Raw genomic sequence first — 9,004 nt, 5'->3', positions numbered from 1 at the left:
TTTTTTGCTGACCCGTGCTTTTTGTTGACTTTACTTACATTGTCATCTAATAAATTTTGAATCGATGGCATTAACCGTTGAAGATTTTTTTCCTGTGGACACGATATTTTGATTCTGGGTGGACCACTAGAATTTCACTAGCCTAGGACTATTGTATCGACATACGAATTTACTTATTCATCATAGCTACCTGGAAGTGGTTCAAAAATGGTTTGCCTAGGGCATTTTTACTTTAACTTTAACCTTGTTTTTTTTTTCATAATTGGGTATTCCTGGGTTCTCCGTACTCAGAATCACGAGCACTATTGATTTTGACGAAGAAAAAAAAACGTCCCCAATTTTCCATAAAAAATGTATGTGTCCAATTCGTAACGACCCATATAAACTATATGAAAAAGTCACAAAACTGTTAAAAAATTAGGGACACCTTTTTTCATTGTTTAAATCAATAGTACTCGTGATTCCGAGTAAGGAGAATCGAGAATTACCTCATTCTGAAAAAAATGTTATGTTGCGTCATTTAAAGTATAAGCCAAAAGAACCGAAATCGCGTACCACGGTGGAACCTTTGTGCTCTATGACATTTGTTAATTGATTATAAAAAGGTTCCACCCTGGTAGTACTGATGTGCCAAAGGAAACTTTCCAAAATTGCGGAATTTTTCCTATATATATAGGAAAATTTCGGAAACTTCTCACAATTTTGTATGGGGATTGAAACTTTTAATTTCTTAAATGTTATATTATACATATACTATATTATATTTAAACCCCTATCAAAGTGTCCCACAGCTGGGCAAAGAATTCCCCCCATGTCCACCACTCTTAAATTTTAATTTCTTGTGAAAATTTCCAGAAATGTTCGAGAACTTTTCCAACTATTTGGAAATTTTCCGCAACTCGCACATTAGTCACGCGCAAACTTGTCAAATTATAATAGTAACTGTCTCCTTTTTAACTACAGAAGCGGGAAACGCCCTTATGGATCATTAAGAACTCCTGGGGCACCAATTGGGGAGAACAGGGCTACGTCCGTATGGTGCGAGGCATCAAGGCTTGCGGCATCACCACTTACGTGGCCACTTCAACAGTGGCGTAGCCGCTGAATTGTGCATTGCTGGCCCAGGCGCTGCTGTTTTTACGAAACAGTCAAAGAAACTGAATTACATACCAGGGTGGACCTTCGTACTACCAATGTCAATTGGCATTCCATACATCTGCCAAAGAAAGCATAGCGAAATTTATTATGAAAAGGTCCCACTTTGGGAAGTGATTCAGTTTCCACGACTATACACTTAGTATTGTTTTGTTTAAATAGCAAATAAAAGTCCAATTGGGATTTTGTGTTTTGTTTATGTGGGTGAAGAATATAAAATTTCAACCGCAAACCGTTTCATAAGGAAAATTGTTGCTGGACATGTCCGAGATGTAGAGGAATGAAGAACGAAACAGGGACAGTGTTCAATAATTCAAGATGGCATCATAACACAAACATCTATTACTAAAATTAGGTAGTTAAAGTCTATACAAATTGCTTTATTAATGACAGATTCATTATGAGTATGACAGATGACAGAGCCTAGATTTTTTCTACTTTTGGCCACTATGAGGCTGTGATAGATTTCATTACCCCCACCTAGTACTTCGCACCCTCCCAATTGACAAGATCTCATTTTTTAAAACACCTGTAAATTACTACAGGAATCGAAAGAGTTTTGCCTTTCTGAACAATGGGAAAATATTTATTATAATTTATTTCTCCATATTTAAAAAAATATAAAAAATTGAAAAAATATATCTGAATTTGCCAACACTACCACAGAACAGATATGTTTCCTTTGCCTTTTTCACCAGAAAAAGGAGCTGTCATAATTTTGAGAACGTCTACGTCAGATTTACGTGATCTTTTTTTTTAATAGAGACTAGACGAAAGTAATGGATCTATTGTGTGGTAGTTTTGGAGTTATGCCCTTTTACAATAAGCACATCTTAAAAAAAAAAAAAATCGTAGCGAAATTTTAAAAATATCAGCGTCTACCTCTTTCCAAACAGAATACAGAAAACGAATCAAATTATAGTCTTAGAAATATGAAATCTTGTCAATTACGGTCATGCGATGATACGTTGTAATGTGTAGACCTTAAAATACACTGGGATAGATAAAGACGTCCCTAATCTGATTGCCTACTATAAAATCAGATCGTCAATTTTCGGCCTTCAAAAATCAACCAAATTGCGCCACTTTGAAGATAAGAGCCAAGTTTTAATTAAGCTCTAATGCTACTTTGGATCTTTCATCCTTCAAACTTATAACGGGAGAGAGCTAAATCTTGATACCCTTCTTGCTTTGTGGTAAGGTAAACGTCCGAGTGCTCGACGAATGCCCAATAGACGACACCCTGCTGCCATCTCTATTGCTAATGACATAAGAATAAAGATGCTAAGTATTGGGACAGTGTCGAGCACTCGAACATTTACCTTACCTAATGCACAGAATTTCTGAAGTTACCATCAAACCCTTGTGGTATCGCCATGTCAGTCTGTCCGTCCATCCGGCCGTGGCGTAGCACAAAGCACAATACTCAAACATTCGACACCCTAACATTCCAACACCGACATTCGAATATTAAATTAAATAAAAGTTTGTAAAATAAAGTTAATGTTCCATGTATACATATTTCAGACACTTTAAAAACAGTAATTAATATCTTAAAATTCCCTTATTAAAGGCATTCGAGAATATTTCGCAGGTGGTAGGACCTTGTGCAAGGTCCGCCCGGATTGCTACCACCATCTTGCTCGCTAATCCTGCCGTGAAGCAGCAGTGCTTGCACTGATGTGTTTCGACGTGGAGAGTAAGACAGCCGGTGAAATTAATGGCACTTGAGGTATCCCATCTTAGGCCTCTAGGTTGGCAATGCATCTGCAATACCACTGGTGTTGCAGATGTTTATGGGTGGTGGTGATCTCTTATTATCATCAGGAGCGAGTACTGCCTTTTCGCAACGTAACGTTTGGCAACCTGTTTCATTTCGCAACTTTTCATTTCGCAAACTCTAAAACTGTAAATATTTCAGGATTTATTTCAGGGCCATCGTGTAGAACCCTTTAGGTTAGGTTAGGTTAGTTTTATAAAAATCCTGAAATATTTACAGTTTCAGAAATATTAAACAGTTGGGAAATGAAAAGTCGCGAAATGAAACAGGTTGCCAAACGTTATTCGCCGAAACATTAGTAAACCCATCAGGTGACCCGCTTGCTCGTTCTCCATCCAGTCGAATAAAAAAAAATATGGTGAAGAGATGACGTATGAACGGGTCGTGTCGTGTCCGTGCCGTCTGCGTCATGTCGCCGCTGACAAATCGGAGGCGCCGGCTTCCGCGCCATCATGAGGCTGCAGCACGTGGCTCCATTGTCGTACAACACAAGACGGATTTATAGTGGCACATTTTATGCAACTATGCCTAATTAATTAAAACTTTCATTATAAATCAAAAATCTAATGTTTAAAACTAACTAATTTGGCTCAGGGACACAAAGAGGGTCTTGGCCTCCGAAACGAGAGCACGCCATCTGTCCCGATCGTGCGCAGCCTCTTGCCAGTCGTCGACTTGGAGACGTCGCAGATCCGCCTGGACACTGTCCTCCCAGCGGTACCTGGGTCGCCCAACCTAATGTTTAAAACTTTCGTGATTTTCCACCATAATTAAAATACCACAAACGGGACTTAATTATCACGCTAAACACACGAATAATATTTACCTCGACGTTTCGCCGTGTGTCAAGAATACATAGCTATTTACACAATACACATACACAACAAATCCTAACTAACTTAGAAAGTTGTATAATCTTACTAGCTTTTGCCCGCGGCTTCGTCCGCGTGGCATTTGAATATCGCGCGCTGTTCCCTCGGGATCTGTGCAGTTTTCCGGGATAATAAGTAGCTTGTGTCCACTCACTCAGAAACTATTTCTATGCCAAAAATAATGTCGATTCGTCGCTGCGTATCGACGTGAAAGACGGACAAACGTACAAACACACACACACACACACACACACACACACACACACACACACACACACACACACACACACACACACTTTCGCATTTATAATATTAGTATGGATTTTGATAATATCATTTCCATTCATAAAAATCACTATAATAAATTAAATTTAATTAAATTTAAAAAACTAAAATAAAAAAAAACAAAAACATAACTTCAAAGTTCAATATCTCAAATACCTACGGTTAAACTGATTTTCATCAAACATAACATAACTAAGAACTACCGAAAGAAAACTTGCTTTCACGTTAAAATAAAACAAACCGAATTGATATCTGTCCAACCGTTTGAGAGCAACGATGCCACAGACAGATATACACACACAAACATAACGCCTGTATTCCCAAATGGAGTTGCCAGCTCAGCAGGAATAAACGCTCTTAAGGCTTACAACTCTTGACGTGTGACAGTGGACACGCAGCATCACTGTAAAATTTACATACTCCCCTCAGCCCTTGCATCCGCGTTCTAGAACGTTCGGGAAATTGTGCATTTCGGCTGGAGGGGATTTATTCGTACGACGCGGGGTTTTAATAAAACCCGCTTTGATATTTGCAGGATTAAATATGTTCTAGCGATTCTAATTTGTGCTGTGGGTTGGAGACGTAAGAATCCCCTCTCGTGCATGGTCAGGAAATAAAAAAAAAATTATAAAAAAATATAAAAACGAAAAATGTTCAATGTTCGCCGGACGGTATTCGAACACGCGTCTACACGCGCCGAGATGCTACCAACTGCTCCTGCACCAGGCACCAGGCACACCAACCGAAACCCGAACCAACTCATACGAAAACATAAATCACTTGTAGCGTGTGCTGCCATCTACAACAAACATCTACAAGCCTTCGCACTGACATTAGTTGGATTATTCTAAACTAGCTTTTGCCCGCAGCTTCGCCCGCGTGGAGTTCGGTTATCATGCGCTGTTCCCTCGGGAACTGTGCATTTTTCCGAGATAAAAAGTAGCCTATGTCACCTGCTGGCCCATAAACTATCTTTATGCCAAAAATCACGTCGACCCGTCGCTCCTTTTCGACGTGAAAGACGGACAAACATACAAACACACACACTTTCGCATTTATAATATTATAGTATAGTATTTAGTATAGTATGTAGTATAGTATGTAGATAAAGAAAATAATAAATAAACCCGACAGCCCCAAAAGAATCAGTGTCACTGGCACTCCAAAAGTTTTGACGAATCTGGCTAAGTAAAGTTTTTTGAAGAGGTGCTAAATATATTTTTCTTCGATAGTCGACGTCTTAATAACCGAGGAACTGCAGCTCTTTTATTTTTATTTCCTCTTATTAATTAGAAATATTTTTTTAAGTGGTCGATATGACGTTTGTGAGATTGAAATTGCAGAACCGTTAAGGGCTTAGTACTTAGTAGAAACACTAAAAAAAAAACGAAGTCAACTGTCACTGCTGTCACTGTCAAGTAGAATCTAACCTTAAACCGTTTTATTTACTTTGCGATTTGGTGCGATCAGTGTTTTTTGTATAATTTTTAAAGACCTCTCAGCACAAACTCAGTACTTTAAAATTTGCCGCATTTCTCCACGACCTTTGCATGATAATTGGACCACGATTGGATAGTTTCGACGACTATTTTGGCTCTGCTTCTTCGACAACGCTATCTTGCAGTCTCGACGACACTTGGCTTGACTTTTGGACCATATTTTCTATTTTAGCGGCTTCACCTTTCAATACGAAATGAGTGAATTTGTGCGAGCAGATTCAAGGAACTTGCCACACATGGCTATGAGTCTAGAATATTTTGACACCAGTGATAAGTATACAATGTTGCCGAAATCAAAGGAGATAAAGCACTCTTGTCCGCACCGGTAAAATGGATGAACGTAAGTACAAAAGTATATCAATACAGTTTCTTGTCTATTTTTTTTACATTACATTTTAGGGCATCAAAGTTGAATATGTTGCCGGACCAAAGTTGTTTGAGAGCACAGAATAACAAAAACATATTACCTATATTGTGACCATTTACTTAGATATCAACTGACAATGTGATTGATGCGACAGGTGATGTTGTTCTGCATTGGCTGGTAAATATTATGATAGAGTAAAATTTCTGTGGTTAGTGAAACATTATATTATAACTAGCTGTTTCCCGCGACTCTGTCTACGAAGAATTCGCTTATTGCTTTCCTGCAAGTACTATGTATTTTTTCGGGATAAAACTGTGAGATAAAAAGTAGCCTATGTTCTTCCTCGGGACTCCAACTACCTACATAATGAATTTCGGCTAAATCAGTTCAGCGGTTGAAGCATGAAAAGTTAACAGATAGACAGACAGAGTTCCTTTCACGTTTATAATATTAAATATAAGTAAGGATTTATAATAATTTTGATCTTTTTTTCAGGTGGATGTAAACACACATTGGTGTTTTTATTTTGGTTGCAAGAAAAAGCCAGTGAAGGAGCATAACCTGTTTTTTCCAAGGACATGCATTTTTCCATAAAAAAAGAGGCATAGAAGTACCACGAAACTCCTCAATGGTTAATGGAAGAGAATAGAATAGATTTAAGATTTAGCACGGAAATGTAATTTTGAACATGACAATCTCTTAATACAGAAATGTATTTTTAGTTGACAGTCGATAAAAAGTACAGTCAGCAAAATTTTTTTCTTAATAATATCATTTTTGGTTTTTATTTGTGTAAGCTTTTATTTTTCCTCACAATACTTTTTGTTGACTATACTTGTCTTGCATTGTCATCTAATCTGTAATCAGTATAACTGCTGTGCTAAGCTAATGGTACTTTAAATTTGTATTCTCATTTTGGTTTATAATTATAATACATACATACTCGTACATTGCAAGTCGAATAAAATCTTGTAAAATATGTTTCTTTTCACTTATGATTTACATCATCAAAAATAACGAAAAATGTGCAGAATTTGTAACATTGCTCACAGAGATTTTGATTAGGTTCGATTCCCGGTCATGTTTGTATTAGAGTCAGACAAAATAAAACGGTTGAATGCCATATATATCCATACTAATATTATAAATGCGAAAGTGTATGTGTTTGTATGTTTCTCCGTCTTTCACGTCGCATTGGAGCGACGGATCGACGTGATTTTGGCATAGAGATTGTTTATGGGCCACAGAGTGATATAGGCTGCTTTTTATCCCGGAAAAACAAACAGTTCCCGAGGGAACAGCGCGGAACAACCGAATTCCACGCGGGCGAAGCCGCGGGCAAAAGCTAGTATATATACACACATCCAGTTCAACTGGTAGAACAAACAATACAATCTAGGGTCACTGTCACAAGTACAAGTACTAAAAATACAAGTAAATCACCACGGTTTTGTTATAACTTATGATCAATGGTACGCATATTGTTTACACATATAACACACAAGTTAATCAAACCATGGTTGCTTAGGAAATGAAAAGTTTAATATGATTGACAGCCCTTTTATAGCCTGCCGGAAAAATCTTTACAGCGCGATTCAGCTTTTCCTTGAGACGAGATAGTGACATCTTTTGATGCAAAAGTAAACTAAAATCCCGGTTTAACACACATAGTGACCTATAATATTTGTGTTATATTTCCTTGTATTTCTTAGTAGTACTTCTAATGCCTTTATGGGGATGGCACAATATTTAATTTATTAAAAATATGACTTGTTTTTAAATTACCCTTTGCCAGGAATATTATATACATGTTCCAATAAATCAGGTCTTTTGAGACATATGTTTATGCTAAACGTTTTTATGATAATTTGTGTATTTATGAAATAAAAACAATATAAATTATTGCATTTTTATTATATTACTCTGCAAATTAACTAAAACCATCTAAAACACATGCAATGCGTTTAGCTTATGCTAAACGTTTTTATGATAATTTGTACATTTATGAAATAAATAAAACATTAATTATTGCATTTTTATTATATTACTCTGCAAATTAACTAAAACTATCTAAAACACATGCAATAAGACAGCTTTGTCTACATAATTTTATGTGGTTATGGTTAATAACAGAGACGCTTCAAAAATACGGATTCTTTTAATCTTCAAATCACGCATTTCACATGTAACCTCAAGGTCGCTATGACTTTATATGGAATCACCCCCTTTTTAGTAGCCACACAAAGCCACTTTATTCTGTAAATGATTTAGCAGAAACTCTTCCTTCAATACACTTTGAAATAAAGAATATAAACCCATTTGTGCATAAATATTTTAATGTATAGCATAACTCTTACTGAGACCATGTCCTTTTTATTGTTTTAGTAAAAAAGCACGATATCTCTCCCTTCTGTTATGTTCTCCTTTGCTGTGTTTGATGTTGAAGGGCTAGAGGGTTCGTATAATCATGTTGTTGATGAGCAACTTGCAGTGGAAGATGAAGCTGACTTGCACCAAGTCGCTTGTAAAGACTAGGATGCATAAATACGCAGAATTCTGAAAATCTCGTCTGTATTTCATAGACCAACGTACAAAGCATTAGAGAACATTTCTGTAATGCTCCATTTCAACTCGAATACTGTCGGAGTCGTCTGAATCCATTGTAGGGATACTGTGATTCGAATTTACTCGTAAGGCAGTCCAAATATCAAGCCAAGTGTCGTCGAGACTGCAAGATAGCGTTGTCGAAGAAGCAGAGCCAAAATAGTCGTCTAAACTATCCAATCGTGGTCCAATTATCATGCAAAGGTCGTGGAGAAATGCGGCAAATTTTAAAGTACTGAGTTTGTGCTGAGAGGTCTTTAAAAATTATCCAAAAAACACTGATCGCACCAAATCGCAAAGTAAATAAAACGGTTTTAGGTTAGATTCTACTTGACAGTGACAGCAGTGACAGTCGACTTCGTTTTTTTTTTTAACTGTTTCTACTAAGTACTAAGCCCTCAACGGTTCTGCAATTTCAATCCCACAAACGTCATATCGACCA

The 9,004-nt window shown here is 37.0% G+C and overlaps 1 long non-coding RNA gene across 1 annotated transcript; it reads left to right on the top strand.

Moving 5' to 3' along the window:
- The first annotated feature begins 5,291 nt into the window (after positions 1–5,291).
- LOC141426179 (uncharacterized) lies at positions 5,292–7,860 on the top strand. The gene is made up of 2 exons (XR_012451204.1): positions 5,292–5,931; positions 6,454–7,860. It is a non-coding gene; the product is annotated as an uncharacterized lncRNA (long non-coding RNA).
- The last annotated feature ends 1,144 nt before the right edge of the window (positions 7,861–9,004 follow it).

This window comes from Choristoneura fumiferana, chromosome 3 (genome assembly GCF_025370935.1).
Source record: "Choristoneura fumiferana chromosome 3, NRCan_CFum_1, whole genome shotgun sequence".
In the NCBI taxonomy this organism is placed as follows: Eukaryota; Metazoa; Arthropoda; class Insecta; order Lepidoptera; family Tortricidae; genus Choristoneura; species Choristoneura fumiferana.
This window is presented reverse-complemented; position numbering and strand designations above follow the sequence as displayed.